The sequence below is a fragment of the Pezoporus wallicus genome, unplaced genomic scaffold (assembly GCF_028554395.1).
Source record: "Pezoporus wallicus isolate ANWC-B61680 ecotype Strahan unplaced genomic scaffold, APGP_CSIRO_Pwel_v1 contig_2770, whole genome shotgun sequence".
NCBI lineage: Eukaryota > Metazoa > Chordata > Aves > Psittaciformes > Psittacidae > Pezoporus > Pezoporus wallicus.
In genome coordinates this window covers 739,893-760,110 of record NW_026641724.1, presented here as the reverse complement: position 1 = coordinate 760,110, position 20,218 = coordinate 739,893, and the positions used below count along the sequence as shown (strand labels likewise).

The 20,218-nt window shown below is 41.6% G+C and overlaps 1 protein-coding gene across 1 annotated transcript in view; it reads right to left on the bottom strand.

The window, feature by feature from the left end:
- Nucleotides 1-13,663, bottom strand: part of LOC130607693 (MOB kinase activator 3B-like) — a gene marked incomplete at its 3' end in the record, with an annotated part of 38,646 nt that extends 24,983 nt beyond the window's left edge. The window contains exon 1 of the mRNA XM_057425028.1: nucleotides 13,597-13,663. The remainder of the gene's footprint in view (nucleotides 1-13,596) is intronic.
- Nucleotides 13,664-20,218: the final 6,555 nt, after the last annotated feature.

Genomic DNA, 20,218 nt, shown 5'->3' with positions numbered 1-20,218 from the left:
TAGAAATTAGGTGGGTGTGTGGGGCTTCCAGCATTCAACATTGAGTACAACCGCAATACTGACACAAATCCATACACCTAATCTGAATGATGGTTCACAGAAGGTGACTACTAGGCCTCTGAAGTGAGGATGTAACTGCTCAGTCAGTGTCATAACTGTGGAGCTGGGATAAGTAAGTTGAGATAAGCACTGCAGCCTCTCTTCATCTAACATGCAAGTGTCCAGACAGAAACCCATCAACCTATGCTCTTTATTCTATCACAGGGTTTGAAGTTGTCATTCCTAAAAGCTTTGAAATAAGCTTTTTGGTAAACTGGGTCACAGTTTTGGCACATTCCTGTGTTCAGATGCTGCCCACAACACTGATCTGTCTCTAGCCTGCTCATTTGTGCAGAGAATTTCAAAATAAGTGCTGGTACCAAAGTGTAGACCACTTGCTAACTGCACTACATTAAAAGGCACACGTGCCAATTCACTCATTCCAGAAGCTGTCTCCTCCCACATTGCCCAAACAATCTTTTACTGAACAAAGACTGAGAAAGGGCTTAGAAAGCCCACCTAGTTCTTTCACAGTCAGACTTTGGCTAAATCCTAAGTAGTAAAACACACAGTACAGATAGTTCTTCACTCTGGAGTCACACTCTATACAGCAAAAGAATTTAATGTCCCAAGATTCACTGGAGGTCTTCAAGCAGGAAGCCTCAACTATTTCTGATGTAGTGTGAAGCGTGAGAATAGATGTTGCCTGAACGCTCCCATGCATGCTGCAGGCAGGGAACTGATACAGTCATATTTCCTGGAACAACCCGAACTGTTCCCAATTTGGAATCTGCCTTGCTGCAGAAAATTATGTGATCACACATTTCTGTCAAGACTTATGAGAGCCTTCAACAGCAGCATTTTTACCTGATAATCCATCAGTCACAGACAAAAGTGTCTCTATAACCACTTAATATTTAATTCTTTAGCCAAGATCATTACCAATGCCAGCTGTTAGAACTGCTGGAAATTACCTTGTCATGATGTGATCATCTCCCTAGGTTAAGAAATCTAATCTGAAACACCAACATTTACTGGAGAAGGGCACAATCCCCCCACTCCCCCAAGAAAAACATAGTGAAACCAAAAACAAAAGGAAAAAACACAACAAAACAAACAAAAGCCAACCAACCAAAAAACACAAAGCACACAAAACAAACAACAAAACCAAATACCCAAGCAGAAGCTGGCATGATTATTACTTCTGTTGTAAAAGCAAGTCCATGTCAATACTCTGTCCTCACCAGATTTCACAGGAAGTTCACAAGAAGTCCACTGTAACTATACTTGACAATAATGATTAATTCCAAAGACATACTATGTGTATTATTAATAACTTTTACATGGAAAATACGTAATTATGTGTACTACACTTCTCAACTGATTTCCTAGAAACAAGGCACTACACAGTCCAACTGTCTTGCTTCCCACAGTAACTTCTCCAAACCATCATCCAGCTTCAATGATGTTTGAGAGAGCAGTTCAGACCTCAAAATAAATGCTGTCCTCCAAAGTTCACAAAATTAGAAGCTGGACAGGGATGAAAAAGAGCCTGCTGACCTCACTAAGAAAAATCCTAATCACTCAGGAGAGATTAAGATCACATCTGGAGTTTTAAAATAGTTACAGTATGTCCTCTGTCCTACCTTCTGAAAGCTTTGACAGAACACTGTGATGAAGAGTTGGAGAGTCAAGTGAAAGAAGGTCAGAAAACAGGTCTCATTAGTTCCTAAAATAAATTTTAAAAAATTATAAACACACCTGGCACATACTGTTAAGTCTTCACCTCCTCGTATCTGGGCAATTCTGCATCACTGCTTAGCAGTTTCGTACAGTCATGCCTCATTGTTCAAGACATTTCTCACAAGCAAACTGCCATACTGAAGTAAAATGTATTTTTCAGCAACACAAAGGAGTTTTCATTACATCAGAACAGTAGTTGCCCTCCACACAATGTTAGTGACCATAAATACTCTCTTGTTACTATGAGGATGATACACAGGATAAACTACAGAATCACTGCATGCATATATTATAACATGGAATAATATTAATGCATGTTTGTAGCCTCTAATAAAGGCTAACATACAACACAGACTGACCTGTATCTGGCACCAACACTGTAAGACAGGTTTGTAACACACATACGGTAGTCAGAAATCTCAGGGTAAATTGCTGCAGTTCTTAGCTTTTTACGAGTTTTGTCTTAAATGGTTTTGCTCTGTTCTACATTCTGCAACCAGTCTTAGGACCAAGTACTAGAAGTGAGGAGCTGAGACACTTCACAATATAGCTAATGCTCGCCTCTGTGGATGTGACATTAAGACATGATCACATGACTACTTCAGGTTACCTTCTACACAACACATGCTCCTAAATTCAGAATACCACATCAATTTGGCTGCTAAACGCTAAAACTTAAAACCCTAAGCTCAACATCATCTTTACCCTGTTAGAGGTTTGCTCCCAAGAGTAATTTGACTAAGACCTCTAAAAACACATGCAGCATGAAACATTTCCTCTGCCACTGACAACAAACAAGCTGGCTGGATGGAGGTTTCCCTATGATATTTATTGGATTCTGTGATTCAGGGCTAAGGGCTTTTCACATCTGAGAGAAGAAATACAGTCATGATTGCACTCTTCACAGAAAGAAAGAAAACACTTCTCAGCAAGAAAACCAAGTGAGCCCCTATCCTGGAATCTAGTCTGGCATTTTGGTTTCTTATTTTACCACACACACCATTTTAACAAGACCAGCACTGACTAGTACAAGTGAGAAAGCACTGGGAACCTTGTATCTCCTATCACTGTAGATATGCTTTCACGAATGCTATTTTATTGGCTGCCAAAGTGACCTTACAGACAGATGAACAGTAATGCTACTCTGTTTATTACACCTGATTGCAAACAGATGAGAACACTAGGGTCATAAAGATCTAACACCGAGTGAGACAGATGGAAACTCCCTTAGAAAGCCAAGCAACATTTGCAGGATATTCCACCTCTTTTTTTTTTTTTTTTTTTTCTGGTTGGTTATGACTTCTACATTTTCCCCATGGCAGATACTCAATAAAGATTAATCTTTTCTTCGTATCCCTGTGAGTGTTCCATCACTTGTACAGCCCTCAGTAATATGAATGAGGGCTTTATAAGCAGTTAGTGCTTGAACTGTATATTTCCTACCAGAAAAAAAGAAAACTTAAGTGTTTTCAGTAACAGTTAAAGGCTCTTAATTATTGTTTAATCTCCCCTTGAAATTTTAGTATTTTTTCACAACATCCAAATAACTCATGGATCACCTATGAAATCAAAACGGAAGGAAAACAAGGTGTGACTGGTGATGTGACTCTGCTCTCCAGTGCACAAACAGAATAAAACTGTTTAACAGTGAATCAGATCCAGCTTTGCTATGCATCACTAAGCTGTTTCTCATATTGCTTTAGTAGATGAAAGGGCCAGGCTTTACCTGATTTGCTCCATTTAATGCAACAGAGGCATGAATATGTACTTCAAGTTGAAATTCTGTCCTGAGCTTTCTGCTGCAAAGCGTGAGCCAAATTTAAGGTGAAATGAATTAGCATTTAATTCTGAACTGAACAATCAAACCTGTAGTCTGACATTAAAACCATGTTTCTGATGGTAAAGCTTTTGGATCAGACTCTGATCACTCTGACATTACTGTACAGACATTCTTAATGTGACCAGGCATGAATCTGACGCGATTTATTCTCACATGATGCCTTGAATTAACCCATTTCAGCTCAGCATCTCCAACTATATGCTCCAGCCACTCATCAAGATCTGATTCAGTCCACTACTTACTTTTATTCTGCTCAGTCAAGTCTATTAAAGCAAAACTTTCAACACTATAACCTCCTCAGCTAAAAAATAAACACTCTACTACATTTTTAACATTAACTTTGTGTCAATGTAAAAAAGTCAGAGAAACATATATATTTGCCACTGCTTTAGACCATGGGTAAAGACTAACAAATTCTATGTCCCGGGATCTTTTGTGATACACCTAATTTCAGGTGAACTCAGTTATCCCTCTAGTATAACCTTCAGTAACTTTTTATTATTACACTAAATTTTGATAAAAATATTCTGACCTTTCTAACACTACATGTTAATTATAGTTTATCTTAAATCATTTTGATATGTGCACAGACTTCAAAATAATTTAAAAAAAAATAACAAAGACAAGGTCTTGAAATAACTTTAGATCCCTTATACACTAGAAGCCATAGCACATATAAGATATGTAAGGAACGCAAACAGCTACAGCAAACAAAAAAATAAAGGAAAATTTAATAATCCCATCTTTAACAAAAAAACAACCAAGAATTGAAAGAGAAAGTAATTCAAGGTCTTACCAAAAGATATCTGTGGTAAATCCAGGCATTAAATCTACCATTCCAATCTATCTTCTTAAGTCTCTGTCCAGTTTTCCAAATGCAAAACCATCCTCCCCACAATTTTACTCATAAACCAACTTCTCTGAAGATCTCTGGGTGGAAATAATTTATGACAGTGCTACATTAACACAGCAGTAGCAAAACCAGAAGAATAACCACAGAAGCATTAATGTATTCTTGAGGTCCTACTGTATAACTGCTGAAGCTGTCCTGTGGCTTGCTAAGGAATTCTTTAAGAGATTCTTTACTGTTAGAGTGATGAGGCACTGGAATGGGTTGCCCAGGGAAGGTTTGAAAGCTCCTTCCCTGGTGGTGTTCAAGGCCAGGTTGGACAGAGCCTTGGGTGATGTGGTTTAGTGTGAGGTGTCCCTGCGGTTCGAACTAGATGATCTTAAGGTCCTTTCCAGCCCTAACTATTCTATGATTCTGTGATTCTAAACTGCTTACCCATAGCAGTCTTTCAGTCTGTCACATTATGACAGGTCCTCCCAAGCATCAACAGGATTTATGAAAAAAACCCAACCAAACAAAAAATACTTTTTAATCTCAGAAATGTCCAGAAGTTCCTTTGCTGCTTACATCAAACATTCCTGAGTCCAACATTTTCCATATTCTTTTTCAAATATCCCTGTAATTATGCAGGCTGAATTACATAAAGGAATGTCCCCTGGCCTTCTAAACTCCGTACACTTCAGTGTCCAAATCAGTTTGGTTTACATATAGATTTAGCAATCCTTAAAGATTCCTCCAAGAAGACAAGCAAATCTACCTGTTAAATGCCTTGTAAGGTTTGCCTATCTTAACGTTCAACCCAGTCTTCCTTTTGAATCACCATCGTACCGTGACTATTAGAGCCAACTAAAAGGGTTGGTACTGTACTAGAGGAAGCCAGCACCATCTAGCAACATAGCACTTTGCTAGTGCATATTCAGGAGCCAATCAAGCACTTTCATTTCAAGCCATAGTGCTTCTGAGGCACTATCTCACTGAGGAACTGTCACCACAAAAGGCTAAGCCTGTTTTGGGCACTTACTATAAAAATGCTGGTGGCTACCTGCAGTGCTTCTACAGGCTCAACCAAAAACTTGATTTTCGGAGAAGAACACTGGCCAAACACTGGGAGACATGTGACAGCATTACACTGGATGGGGTGGTCCTGAACATAAGACATTTGAAAAAGGCTTGAGTTGTATATACTTATTTTTTTTTGACAATGCAGTGATAGCAACATATGCCCCAAATTAGTCAATGCTTGTGTCAAGAACAGGGTAACTTTGCTAATAAAATTTAAGCTACTCCTCAATCAAAATGATTTGTCCTACCAAAAAAAGACATTTGTTTTAAAGCCAATAAAATTACATCTTGTTTAGAGGACATATCTGCATATCTGTTATCTGGGGATGTGATTCTTTTTCACAGTCTAAGCCAACATAAAGCAAGACTGCCTACTCTAGTAAGACTAGGAAAAGATGATTCTAACCTGCTAATATGTCCACAACTTCTGACTGACCAGACTGAATCATTTCTTTTTTTCAATTAAATACAGTCAAAGGAGAAACAAGCAAACCTAGCAATTGTTTGAAACTGAAATAAACAGTAAACCTTGGCAGGATCTTAGTTGATAAAAATGTAATTCCTACAAAATGAGTAATACCCAGCATGTCATACGAAGGAAGTAAATTCAGAGACACAAAGGAGAAGCACGTGACCACAGACAAGACAACCAAGAAACTGCAAGCTTACTGGCTACTTCATCAGCATGACCACCTTGGTTCAGAGAATCTTACTCCAAGCTTGCATTACATTGGCATTGTACATCAAAATCTCTCATCCACTTTGCCATTTCCAAGGAACTGAAATGAACTACCACAACATGAAATTTCTGTGCAAAATGGGTGGCTATTTTTCCAAGCAATGTCTCAGCGGAACAACCGATTTCAGATGCCCCATGGAGATCACCAAGGTCACAAAGAATAATGTCACACTGAATAACCTACAAGTTCCTCCAACAGATCTTCTAACTATTTAGCAAAAATCTTCCTGCTGGTGTTTGTAATACAAGCAAGATTGATAAATTCCAAAATGCTATTCATCAGCAAATTGAACAATTAGAGATATCTTTGTCAGAAGAACGATCAAAAGCAAGAAAGAACTTTCAAACATGGCTCCTAAAAAGCACTAGATTAAATGTGAAAAAGTACTTCCAAAGAATCACCAATTTTCTAAAAGATAAGCAATACAGCCACTGTTCCTGGGAAGCAGTTCAAGTGGAATTCAGAACATGCCTTATAATTTTTGACAGTCTTCTGAACACACCATGAAGAGGTCACATCTATTTTCTTTATTCTTTGTAAGAATTCAATCATTTTCCCCTTTTTAATATTTTTTAATTTCCATATTTTAATAATTTTCAAATTGATAATTGGGGCTTGTTTAAAGCATTCAGTAGTCTAAGGTAAACATGGACAGTACTTTAGCACTTGGTATCACCACTTCTGTAGAAGACAAACTCTTTGAAGAACAAGTGGCTACTGCTCCTCTGTATTCTCTCTGCACTATAAAAACATTTTGTGGTTTTCCCACAGTATATGCCAATTGTCTTATGACCTGCAACTCCTGCATTTGGATACTGCATAGATTTTACTAATTGCATCACTTCACTAATGCATAAAAAAGTACAAGATGCGTAAGGAAGGGAGACCTTCCTCAAGTCCTTTGTATGCTATAAAGATCTTACTTTACATACAGATGAGAATTTAACATGCCTTCAACCTCTTTAAACTCAAAAAAATGACAAGTAGACCTTCTGAGGCAGAAAAGTGAATTCCAAGCTTTGATCCTTATTTTGCAAGTTGACTTATCTCTATATGCTATGGGCACATCAAACCCATCTTGCTATATATCATATTCAATAACTACAGCATGGATTTTTAGGATATGTTGGTTCACAACACCATATAAATTATGTATCTGTTCTATCTGGTTTGTGTTCATAAGCAGACAAGATTAGTCTGAAAATATTTACTGTATGAACATAGATGCAAACAAATTTATTCCACTCCTCTCCTACCTTACTTCCCCTCATACAGGCAGAGCCAAGCATTGCTTCAAGTCACCATCTACATCAGTTTAACTGCTTCTAAAAAGACCTTGAATGTCCTGGGCTTCAGTACCACTGGATAGGTTCTGACATGGATTTTTTTTCCCACCTCAGACTTCTAAGCATACCTGATTCACAAAATATGTTTATCATAAATGGAACATGTGGAACTGGAATGTAAGGGCAAAACAGTTAAAATATTTCTGTGACTATATGGGACTGGGGAAGAAAATGGAGTATTCCAAAAAGCTCAACTTCAATGTGCTGTTATTCATTGCCTGAATATGGAAACTCAGCATACTACCTGAGAAGCTTGAGGGCCAGACAGCAACTTCAGTCCCATGTCTTTATTTAAAGAGAATATATATCTCAAAATTCCTTCCCACTTCAGAGAGAAAAAAAAATTAAAAAAAAAAAGGAAAACTAATTCTGCATTTAGTGATCTTAATGGAATGGTACCATTATTGTTGATCCCAGGGGTGCAACAACAAACAACAAGATACTTACAACTGCCTAATTTTAGGCATATAAATTAGACATTTAGCTAAGGAGATCAGGCCCATCCAGTTCATTTTCATGTGCTCCTATATTACAGAAACAGGGGAAGGACAGAACGGGTTTCAGAGTCATAAATCTACTTTCCATCACCAACTAAGAGTTCAGCTCTTTAACTGGTTGTATAGGGAGCCTTAGATACATCTGGCACATAGATAACGTTAAATTCCCAACAACCACATTAATTAATCTCCAAAATCTCCATTTTGTTGACTTAAACACTTTGCAAATATGCTGACATCATAGTGACATTTCACGGCAGCAAAATGTGTTCAAGCACATCTACACATTTAAGTCTGATTTTTTTTTTTTTTTTAATTTGCAGCTTTTAATGGATGGTTACTGTGGGGAAATAATATTGTTGTGTTTTTTTTGTTTGGGTTTTGTTTTTTTTTTCTTGGGATGGGAGGGCTTTTTTTATTTTTTTTTTTGTTGGTGGTGGTGGTGGTTTTTGTTTGTTTGTTTGATTGGTTTTGGTTTCTGTTTGTTTTGTTTTGGTTTTGTTGTCTTTTTTTTTTTTTTCCAAAGGAGGAAAGTCCTGTGCTCATTAGGTGATAATCTGGAGTATCCAGGTGACCTTAACTGACTGCAGTTAGCTACACATTTAAGGGAACAGTTATTTAAGAATTGCCTATGTTGGCGTTCTGCAAAAAAATTTTGCTTTTACAAGCTAATTATATATCATAAAAGAAAAAGGAAGTTATTATAGGCAATATTATCTTCATATTCCCTGCCTGGAATTCAGTGTTAAAAATGGGAATATTTTTATATTTCAACTTTCTATTCCTGTGGAAAGAGTTGCATTGGCAAAGACTGAATATGGTCTTTTACTACTTGAAGTCAAATAACTTCAAATCTCAACCTTTTGCTTTAAAGCAGTGTCTAGAAATTAAGTACCGCACTTTTCTACGAAAAATTCTACATGACTGTTGCCACATGTAACAGCTTTCACAATTAAACTTGATTTGTTGTTTGGTGGTTTTTTTCAACTTTTTTTGAGTACTGTAACTGGAGATCCAAAGAAACAAGCCGATGTCTATTTGTCCAAGCTTTTCTATATTGTTGGTTTTGATACCACTCTGGATACACACTATTTCAACATCTACCTTATCAAGCACTCTGTTACCATGTCAGTGGGTACTTCCATCAAGAAAAAAGGGGGAGGAGACGGGAAGTAAAATAAGAAAGTAAAAATGGTATTCTAAGACTCTTAGTACAGAGATTCGAAGTCACTTAAAAATTCTTTTAAGAAAAAATAAGTGACTACAAAAGTGGACAGTTTCTTGAGTATGTTCCTAGGTAAAAAAAAGAAAAATTGAACCCCCATATTTTTTAGGGAAGCACCACCTGAAACGTTCAGTGCTAGCAGTTGTACCATGTTGCGCTGGTCAGTGAAAGGTTGGATTGCTTTGAAATACAGTTGTGAGATGGAAAAGTCCTCCCAAAATTTAGAGCTGGAGTAAGAGTACATGACCAAAGAATGAGAAATAATGGAACTTCATTTCTTACAGCTCTCAGCTGCACTTCACTGGTTTCAGCACGCTAAGTGTACCATCCAATCAAGGACTGGTGTCAAGCCTTCCCCAGCTGTTTTACCTCCAGTCCCTGATTCAGAGACTGCACTCATCTATCTGTGCACATTTCTTTTAAAACTTGAGAGCTGCATAATTATGATAGATATATCTTAATTTTTTTTTGTACCCCAAAATGTTAATAAGTGTAAAATCACAAAAAGCAAAAATCCAAAACCAATGCTCACAGCAATAGGGAAAGATTTGTTTTTAAGACAGGCAAGGTCCTCTGTTACCAGGTAACTGAATAAACTGCATATTACTACACCAGGCTGCTCAAAGCTCTGTCCAACCTGGCCTTGAACACTGCGAGGGATGGGGTAGCCACAACCTCTCTCAACAACCTGTGCCAGGGCCTTACCACCCTCACAGTAAAGAACTTCTTCCTTATTTCTAATTCTAATATACACACTTTCAGGTTAAAGCCATTCCCCCTTGTCCTGTCACTGCATGCCTTGTAAAAAGTCCCCTCTCCAGATTTCCTGTAGGCCCCCTTTAGTTACTGGAAGCTGCTCTAAGGTCTCCCCAGAGCCTCCTCTTTTCCAGGCTGAGCAATCCCAGCTCTCTCAGCCTGTCTTATCAGGAGAAGTGCTCCAGACCTCTGATCATCTTCATGGCCTTCCTCCGGACTCGCTCCAACAGGTCCACATTCCTCTTGTGTTTGGGGCCGAGCTAAGGACTGCAGGTGGCATGTCATGACAGCAGAGCAAAGGGGCAGGATCACCTCCCTACACCTGCTGGTCACACCCCTTTTGATGCAGCCCAGGATATGCCTGGCTTTCTGGGCTGCAAGCACACACACTGCCGGCTCATGTAGATCTTCCCATCAACCAACACCCCCAAGTCTTTCTCCTCTGGGCTGCTCTCACATCTATTCTTCATGCAGGCTGTAGTTGTGCTCGAGACTGCCCAGACCCAGGACATTGTTGAACCTTTGCCTTAGCTCACCAGACCAAAAGGAAATTATCCAAACAAAACCAATAATAAAATTCATACTTTTGTAAAGGTAAAGATTTAAACTAAAGCATACCCACTGCATATGACAACCACCACAAAAGGCGAGTGTGGCAGCAAGACTGAATAAACCTTCAGGAGAACAGCGAGCAAAACCTCCCCTCTTACTGTTACCCAGTACAAACTTTTTTTAAAGAGTCTCTCTGTTACTTTGTGTACAACTGATCTTCCGCCATACCTGCAGTTCACCCAGAAGCCTTTTTTCTTTAGTATACTAATATACTAATTACCCATCACCAAAGAAGCTTATTGCAGTCGTAAGATACTAATTTGTCTAGAAGTAAATTTAATTGTACAGTAGTTAAAACTGCAGTTATATTTTACTTATTTCAGCTGTCTCCATCTCACCTGCACAAGCCTAAGCCCCTGTCTCACAAGAGGCTCACAAGACTCATGTCTGTCGTAGGTACTACTGAAGCATCTAATCCTGAGATAATATCCTAAATCAGAAACATAAAAACAGTGCGCTCCATCTGTAAACTATTCCAGACCTCAGTTTACCTGACTCATGATAAAGACTGAATATTAAACAAAGAACAGCACCGCATTTTTCCTGATACATTTTTAAACAACTGTTACTCCAAATAACTATGATCCATCTTTCCAGGGTGCTTGGCCCTCTCTGCTGCTTTCAGTTTCTGTTCCAGAACACAGTACCTTCCTCAGGGATCTCAAATGATGACGAATACTTGGCTGACAGTTGATAAAGAAACATTTATAGCAAGAGAAATATCAGCAAAGGAGCTTAAATGGTTTGGTCCAGTCCCAAGTTTCACATCACTCACTAATGCACTTTAAGCAGCACCAGCTATTACACCAGTATGGTGGCAAACAGCATTAAATCATCATGCCAAACTGCTTGATGCCAAACATCACACTGTTCTGCTTTCATATCCTGCTTTTTAGCACTTTCTGGAATGCAGTATTACTTAGCTATACCCTGTCTACCTTGTGCTGCTCTTTCTCCCCTGCCCTGTTCTTTGAGATGTGCTTTGAGATGCGTTATTTCTCTGCTATAAAAGAACAGCTTCCCCCTTTTTTTTTCTGGTGCCATGAATGCTCTTTATCCCGCAAAGAAGCAAAACCGTCACAAATGATGGTCCAGTCAGAAGAATCTGCACATGTTGAATAACATGCTTTGCCATGGCGGAAGAGGAGGAAACAGGCTCTCCATCTAGCTACTGTAATGCACCTGGCCCACAAACTCTCCAGACTGAGAATGCCCAGAACATTTTCTCATGAGTCTCCCTCATGATGTACAAATTATATTTGTGTGTAAAAAGACAGTTAAATGTTTTGGAGAACAGAAACAATTGTGTTGTCCGTATAAGAAATCACTGCAATCTAAGCAAGGGTGGGAAGGATCCACAATCACCCTCTATCCATCTGATAATCATAAAGGTAACCTGTTCTTGCTCTAACTTGGTTTAGGACACACCTCTGCACCAATTAGAACATTTTGTTTATGAGAACTGCCCACAACCAGCCCCAGAACAGGTTGATCTGACCATCAAGTAGAAGCAGGAAGGCCTCTACACCTTTAAATGCCAGCTGGCAGCAGTCTTGCTAGAAGACAATCAGCCTCAGGCAGGACTCTCTGGAAGCCTCTGCCAGCGAGGACCACTCTACACCTGCACTGCAGCCATTCTCTTTTAAGCCAACTGCAGGTACCTCTAGGGTTTGCTGGTCCTTCCACCGGCAATTACTCATTTCTCCACAACCAGCCTAGGGCCAGCCTCTCAAGACCAGCTCTCAGGTTGTCACTTTGTGATGCCTGCAGAGATTTCAAATCCTGCATTCCACTAATGGACAAGGAGTTTAACACAAACCATTTTTCACTGAGCAACCCTGCAAACTAAAAGCAAAATCCAGCACCCTGAGCCTGTATCCCCACAACTGAAACACCTGGCAGATTAGCTGCATGCCAAGTTTCTTGAAACACCAAATTCAGCCTCAACATTAAAGAACTGCAGCAAAATTGCTGGTTTTAACGTGCTGTGCCTCAGCGTTTGTCGTGTCAGAAGACAAACTCCCACCCGTCTGCTCAACACGGGTACGACAGGACCGGTTGGCAGGGCTCTGCATCTCACCACCGTCAGAGCGCGGTGCAGCAGGACGATGGGCTGGCAGGGGGACACCACACCGGATTTAAATAAAGGGGGAAATACAACCCAAACCTCAGCCTGACGAGTACTTGCCTCCTGCTTTCTCTCTTGACCCTGGTGCACGCTCGCCGCTCAGCGCCTGACACGGCGGGCAGCAGGAGCCACAGCGTCCTGCCGGGTGCGCCTGGATTCGATAGTTTCCAGGCACTCTCCTTACCGCAAGTTCTAGAGACCAACAGCTCCGTGAGCAAAGCTCTGCAGGAAGGCACACAGGGACCCACCTTTTGGAGACAAGGCGAAGTGGGGGAGCCCCGGGAGGGGGGAAGCCTGCAGGACCTTTACAAGTGCTGCTGGCCGGTTAAGTGCTGTACCCACACTACCGCTTACCGGGGAGTCACGCGCAGCCACAGGGACGCAAGCGCACACCTGCCGTTTCGGGGGGACAGGGGTCCCTCCCCTACATCCGAAGGCGAAGGCCCTGGCCGGCGGGCCACGACGAGCGCGGGGACCTGGACAACCTCCCCGCAGGGGTGGCCAGTGGTCGAGCCCCGCGTTTGGCTTGGGAGGAGCTGGGGCGGCGGGGGACGACACCTCCACTGGACCTGAAACGGACGGGGAACGGGCGCCCGGCCGCAGCGCTGGCTGCGCGTCGCAGTCGGCAACCCGGTCACTGCGGGAAGCCCGTGGGGCGGCGGGACGGACCTCTCCCCTCACAGGGACCGAGCCTTCCCCTCGCAGGGACCGACCTCTACCCGCCCTGACCCGACCCCCCGCAGCCGCCCCCGCCTTACCTCCACCCCTCCGGGCGCCGCCGCCCGCCCAGGTGTCTTCCCCGGAGGACGGACAGGGAACGGACACCGAACGGAGACAACAGCACGGCGCGGCTGTCCGCGAAGGACGACCCCCAGCGGCGCTGCCACTCGTCCGGTACCGGGCTCCCGCCGCGCGGCCCCCGGCGCGTGGTGAGGCCCTCGGAGGAGGCCGCCCCCTGGCGGGCGTGGAGCAGCAATAGAGACCGAAATGGCGGCGCTGCCCTCTTGACGGCTCTGCACCGCTGCCCGCCTTCAGGGAGCACCCCGCGGGGCTCGGGGAGGAGGGGCGAGCCGGGCCCCGCCGCAGCTCCCTTCAGCTGCCTGGGAGCCCTAAGGGCAGCCCGCCACGGCAGCCCCCACCCATGGGGCCCCGTCTGAGAGGCAGCCCCCTTCCTCACAGCTACCGGGAAGAGGCCAGATCCTACACCGAACTTTAGCAGGGTTTGGTGGAAAACTTACTTTACTTTAGGCAGCAAATGCGAAGCTGTGATCTGTCACGGAGCCTATAACAATCACCAGGAAAATGTCAACCCCCACGACCTTCTTTTGCAGCACTCCTCGTAGATAGTGTTACGGAGGGGTTTGCCCTCCACAGCCATAGTGCTTTACCACACTAGCAAAGGCCAAAGAGCATGATCCCTTCCCTCAGAGTTGGAGGATTAGATAAGTAATGGCATTCATATTGCAGTTTTATCAGCTAAAGGGTCTTCTGGTTTATCTAATCCGTGGCATTTATCGGAATAGGCTGATACGCAACCATTCATACAGTTAAATCCACCATTACACTTACACTGATTTGACTGTCTTCTTTTGAAAAAAGGCCCACCAAACAAAGCAAACAAACAAACAAAAAACCAAACCCACCCTCACAGCTGGGTCTATATATACAGCTTGGACAAAGAGCTCTTGGTTTTTCATGCTAACAAAGACTTCAGGGTCTTACACATACCCAACTGACCATTTTTCAACATAGGGGAGTAAGAGCAGAGACCTGTTTCAGTGCCACCCAACTCAAAATTAAATGTCCGTGTGCCAAACTCTTTATTCTTAAGTGGAGGAATTTCAAACCCAGCAGGAATGCTGACTGAGTTTGGGAAATCCTGTTTTCACTAAGACTTAGTGAACAAAACTCCAGACTCCCTCTTTTCAAGCAACAGAAACCCAGGAGGAACCACATAGCTGTACGAAGATGCAAGACAAAGGACCATGCAAAACTGAAGGTGTTCTTCTGAGAACAAGGACATCATGGCAAGCATTGACAAAAGTCCCTGGGAACTGGTCAGTATCTTGTCTGGAGAAAGGTATGGGGGAGAGGCCTGCCTGCTTCACAGGCTTGCAGAAGATTGCAATAAATCACCAAGGTTTGCTGAAGACTGGCACTGCCTCCTTTCTAACCGTGAAACGCAAAGGAAGGTGGGCCTCTTCTCCCCAGCCATTGCAGAAGGACTCAGCTTCTACCTCTCTTCAAATGGGAGGCGAAGTGTGGGAGCAGCTCCCACGTGGCAGCAGCAAAGCAGAACCTCAGCTGGTTTGAGGAAGAGGTTGAATCTGTGGCCTCTTAGGTGAGGGCTTGGCTTAGGAACTATTGGCTGCCAAACCAGAGAAGGTGAATGTATCTTAGAAGCATCTAGCAGTTTGTGACTGTGGAGGGGAGATTGAGTTGCTCAGAGGAAATACCATATTGTGACTGATTAACTGTTCTTCCCAAATATGTGCAAATAAAGATAGTGGAAGTGATCCTTCCACTTCCAGAAATACAGCAAGAACAGCCTGAGAAGTGACCCTTTTTCAAACAACTTTTTAGTGTTAGTGTGGCAGTCATTAGGTGTTTCTCACAGAGCTATCTGAGCAAATAGCAGTAGAAATAATCTTCTTTCTGACAGCAGAATGAGCAGGTTTAAGTCACTGGCGGAACTGCTTTTTATCTCGTTACCAATTCCCTGTTTTCAGGCAATGAATCAGTCCTTTCTTTTTCCTGAGCTGTACCTGGTTTGATGTTGTCATTACTGTGTCCCATATGCCTGTACAGGAAATTAAGGACAGTAAAATATGTGTACAAAGAGTTTGTGGGATCATACCCCTAAGAAGAAGTAAGTAAAAAAGAGAAAGTGCCAAGCTCAAAATTTCCTAAAGGCTTTTCAAAGGTTTCAACGTAATATTTGGGTGATGCCAGGTCAAAAACCAGAGAAGTTCCCTAGTAAAAACAAGTGAACAACCTACACAAGCTGTAATTTTCCCATTGTCCCAGTATCCTCAAAAGTTTAAAGTCTGCATCCCTGTAAACGCTGTGTGGAAAATTGTTTTAAAGCTGCAGTAGGTGTGGTTGACAAGATTCATTTTGTTGTATAGACTCAAACAAGGATAGACAGTGTCTTTGAGGTCAGCATTCTCTTTTCCGTGATTCATAATCATTAAAACATACCAAGAACCTGCCAGCTTTGGCTAGGAAGGATTTATTTTTGGTGACAAACTAAAGCCCAGAAAGGACAAACTACAGACATGATTTGTTTCCTGAACTTCAGACATGTCCCCTTTCTTCTTTTGTAACTATCACAAATTGCTAGAGTGCTTAAAAGCACACCAAGGACAGCTGACTTTCTGAACAGGAAGATGTCTGCATCGTCCTTCTCTGTAGTCATGTAGTACACTGGAGCCCTGCTGTGGCCACATTCACCAGCACACTCAATGGAAGTGCTTCTTTGCTGATGGGAGAGAAGCCAGACACCAGGACTGTAAACCCAGTTATCATACTTCAGCAGAATTTAACCAGGAATCAATTTGGTCATGTGTGCCCTATTATTCTAAGCACATACAGGAAAGCTGCAGAAGTCAAGGGTCTGCCCTTTTCCTACCACGCAAAATACACAACTCAAGGAACAAAACAAAACCAAAACAAAGACTCCAAAATGGGGCATGACACAGATGGGGCAGATCACAGTGGTACAAACAATTTAAACTGTCAGGAACAAGCAGTTGTGATGTTGCTCTTTCTGGTTCTAGATGTGCTTGGATACTCTGAAGGAACCAAGAACTTGCAAGTGGAGCTTACAAGAATTATTTTCCTATGTCTCTTTTCAATCTGTTTTGTTTTGTTTTAGGGTTTTGTATCTGATATGACTAACTTAACATTGCCTCCTTGATAGATCACAAAGTTTGTGTACCTCTATTTGTTTATGCTGACATAAGTTTGCATAGGAATCACTGAAACATACTGTCTTTAAGACTGGTATCCCTCAATCAGTTTTACAAAACTGGCTAGCAAAATCAAAATTGATCTTGGGACAGTGGGAAGAATAGAAACATGTTTGTAACCAAGATGCTATCATGAACTGTGTTTTCTTGGGATAGCAGGACAAAATTAAAGCCTGCCTTATCCACTTTCTTTTTTCAGATGGCAAGCTTATGGTTTTTATTTGAGTCTGCAAGAAATTGTTATGGCTTTGCTAAACCAAATTTAAACTTAGAAATAATTTTTAATCCATTCTGCATTGAACTTCCCGATTTAGTTTTATGTCAAAGACCTTAATCAGTTTAAACCAAGCCATTGCTGTATACTGCCTGTGAAATCAGCTGGGGCATTTAAGAAGTTGTTGTTGACAGCATCTTTTATTGCCTCCCTTTTGGTGATGGCTAACACCCCCAAAGCTGAGGATGCTTTACTAAAAAATAAAACATCTTCATTTAGCTCAACCACTGTCAGTGGCAGCTCAGATCAGCTGATTTTGCATTGAAGTAGGTTATAGCAGGCTCTCTTCTCAGGGGCTATAGGCACATGAAGCTTCCAAATAGTGTGACTAAGAGAACCTTGGACATGTAATTTAAACGATTCAGTCTGTTTTTTAAGTAAGTATGTCTTTGTGTTTACCAGCAGCCAATTCTGTGTGTATTGGGACTGGCCTTACTGACTGTAAGTCACACAGCTTTGCTGAAGCCACAGGCTTATGCTACACCCTCTGAGCATATAGCCAGTGACATGTAACTGAGCTGCTGTCAGAGGTACTGTGTTTGAAAGTTTTAACAAGTTAAATAAAATTTTTGTTTTGTTTTGGTTTGGTTTTTTTTAGTATTTGTTTCTAGCTTTGTACCCCAAGGTACAAAGGGTGCCTTGTGATGTAAGGAAAAAAAGAGGAAAGTTTACAGAAGTACCATAATAGAATATGCTCAGCTTTTATCATTTTTGGCTCAGAGTCTTGGATGTGTTTATGCAGCAGAGTATCTTGAATGAAGGAAAAGAACATTATGTACCCTTCATATCAATAGAAGGGATCTTCCTCTATGGTCACCTCTATGGTTTTCCTCTCTTTTAATCACCAGCATAATTTGGCTACCTTGTAGCATTTACAGAAAAATTATGTAGGAAAAAAATTGAAACCAGACAAATAATGATAAAAAAATTTGACACTTAACAGAGAATCAATAAAATTTTGAATAGTTTAAAGCCACAATGCATGTAAAATTAAATACATCTTCTGATTGGATTTTATCTCCCTGTACTCCTTTCAGTTGATAGCCTGTAGGGTACTTCAGAGCACTACGGTGCCCTACATAGTACCAAGCATTAAGTTCTGACTTAACCCCAAATTACTGCACAGTAAAGGTCTGCTGCCATAACCACAAGATCAATGCAGTAATCCTCTTTCATCCTCTTGAAATTCCTATGTATGACACAGATCTAGCATAGTTGCTCCTCAGATAGTTCTGCCAACATACCGAGTATTCCCCAACCTAGGCAAGGCCACAGCAGGGAGTAAGACAGCCTGCAGCAGCTTGAACTGAAAACATCTACGGCTGCAGTGCTGAGAAATCTGCACCTGTGTTTGAAGGCGAGATGATGCTGATGTTGCTGAAATAGTCTGAAGTGCAGTGAAGCCAAAACTGCTCACTCTGGAGCAGGTACCACCACTTTATGGCTTGCAAACAAATGCAGCTCTTCCACACGTTCATTCCTAGCTTTATTTCTACTCCCTAGCCACCTGCTTCACATAGCCAGAACAACTCAGACCCAAAAGTGTGGTCTCCAGTCTCCCCCTTTGTGAGACAAATAGGCAATTTACGCTTCCCAACATACACATGTGCGCCTGTGATTACAAAGAGAAGGAGTCTTTTTCTTTCCTATAAAAAACAAGAACTAGAATTACCATTTTTAGCATGGCAGTACTTCTAATATGCTTCCAGATGCTGTAAATGGTCATAATAGAAGGTCTAAATACTGTACTCCAAAGTCCCTAACGTCATATGTTACTATGTTGTAGTTTGTTGTTTTTTGGTTTTGTTTTGTTTTCATTTTTGTTTTTTTAATATGGTGAGCATACATTGAAGTTGTTGGCATTAAGAAGAAATATTACAGCAGTAAATCGTATCTCTGCTCTATTTAGGAACTGTGCCACCAGTTTAACCTCTTCCAAAGTATCACAGACTGGAAATCTCCAGTATCTCCACTGATATATGTGGTAAAAGAACATGGTTTGGCAGGGGGGATTTCAAAGTGTTCCTATTTCTGAGTAGACACAGAATCAAATTTTGCTTATATTGACTTATTTTCAATTTTTTATAATTTTCTTTTTAGCTTGTGATGGCTTTCAGCAATTTGGAGGTGCTCCACCATATGCAGTATGGTGGTAAGCAGCAGCAGTGAATATAGTGATACAAAAAGCACCTTACCACTAGCTTTGCCATTTTTATGGGTGGCTCAGAGAGCATCCACAAACAGCTTCTGTATAATGGCTACTACTTGCAACCAGGGCTTACCATTCCCAGACCTGTTGGGAGGCAGGACACCAGAAAGGAAGGTACAAAAACTCTGAATAAACCATTTGATGGTCCCATGACAGCTCCATTAGGGCTGGAATCCTTTTTTGTTGATGTTGGCCAGAGATTATGATGATCCTGTCAAAAGCTTATTTTCTGGCTCAGTGATTCAGAAAGACAGCTATTCCCTCTGCTGATTGTCCTGGTAATTATAGTTGCCATACAACAATTCATTTCCATCAGCTGAATGGCATCAGCAAGAACATTTGGTGGCCTTCTTGTGGTGCCAGAAGGCAGAGTACTTTTGAGGCATACTGCCATTTCTTGCCTGCCTTTACTCCAGCTCTGCCTCAAGAGCATAATGTCAAGAGCAAAATGTGGTGATGAGGGGGGGAAACAAATAACACTAAGGTCTGATGATGGCAATAACCTGGAGGTGTGGTACTTAGATACAGTTATTGGTATCAAAACTCACAGCAGTGGCCTGCAGGAGTCCTGTGTCATTTGTAGAACAGCTGAACACCAATGGGCTAAATTTGCTGGTGGCTTCAGGAGTGAATAAGAAGCACTGCTGAGGTCAGGAGACCTGCATGAATCATGTTATTTACCTCTGCTGTCTGTCTGTTTCTGCTCACCTGTGGATATTCCCACAGGTTTCTGGGGCTGGCAGCTGAAGGGGAGAGGCAGGAATGTGTGCACCTCTGTGGTAATGCAATCTCTTTGGTGTTCCCTAAGCAGTGTGAGTGATGCTAAAATCAAGGAGGGAAAAGACAGCATGTAACTGAATTATCAGCCTTGTTTCTGCATTAAGAAAACTTTTCAAGAACTCTCTAGTGCAAGATATAACCCCTCT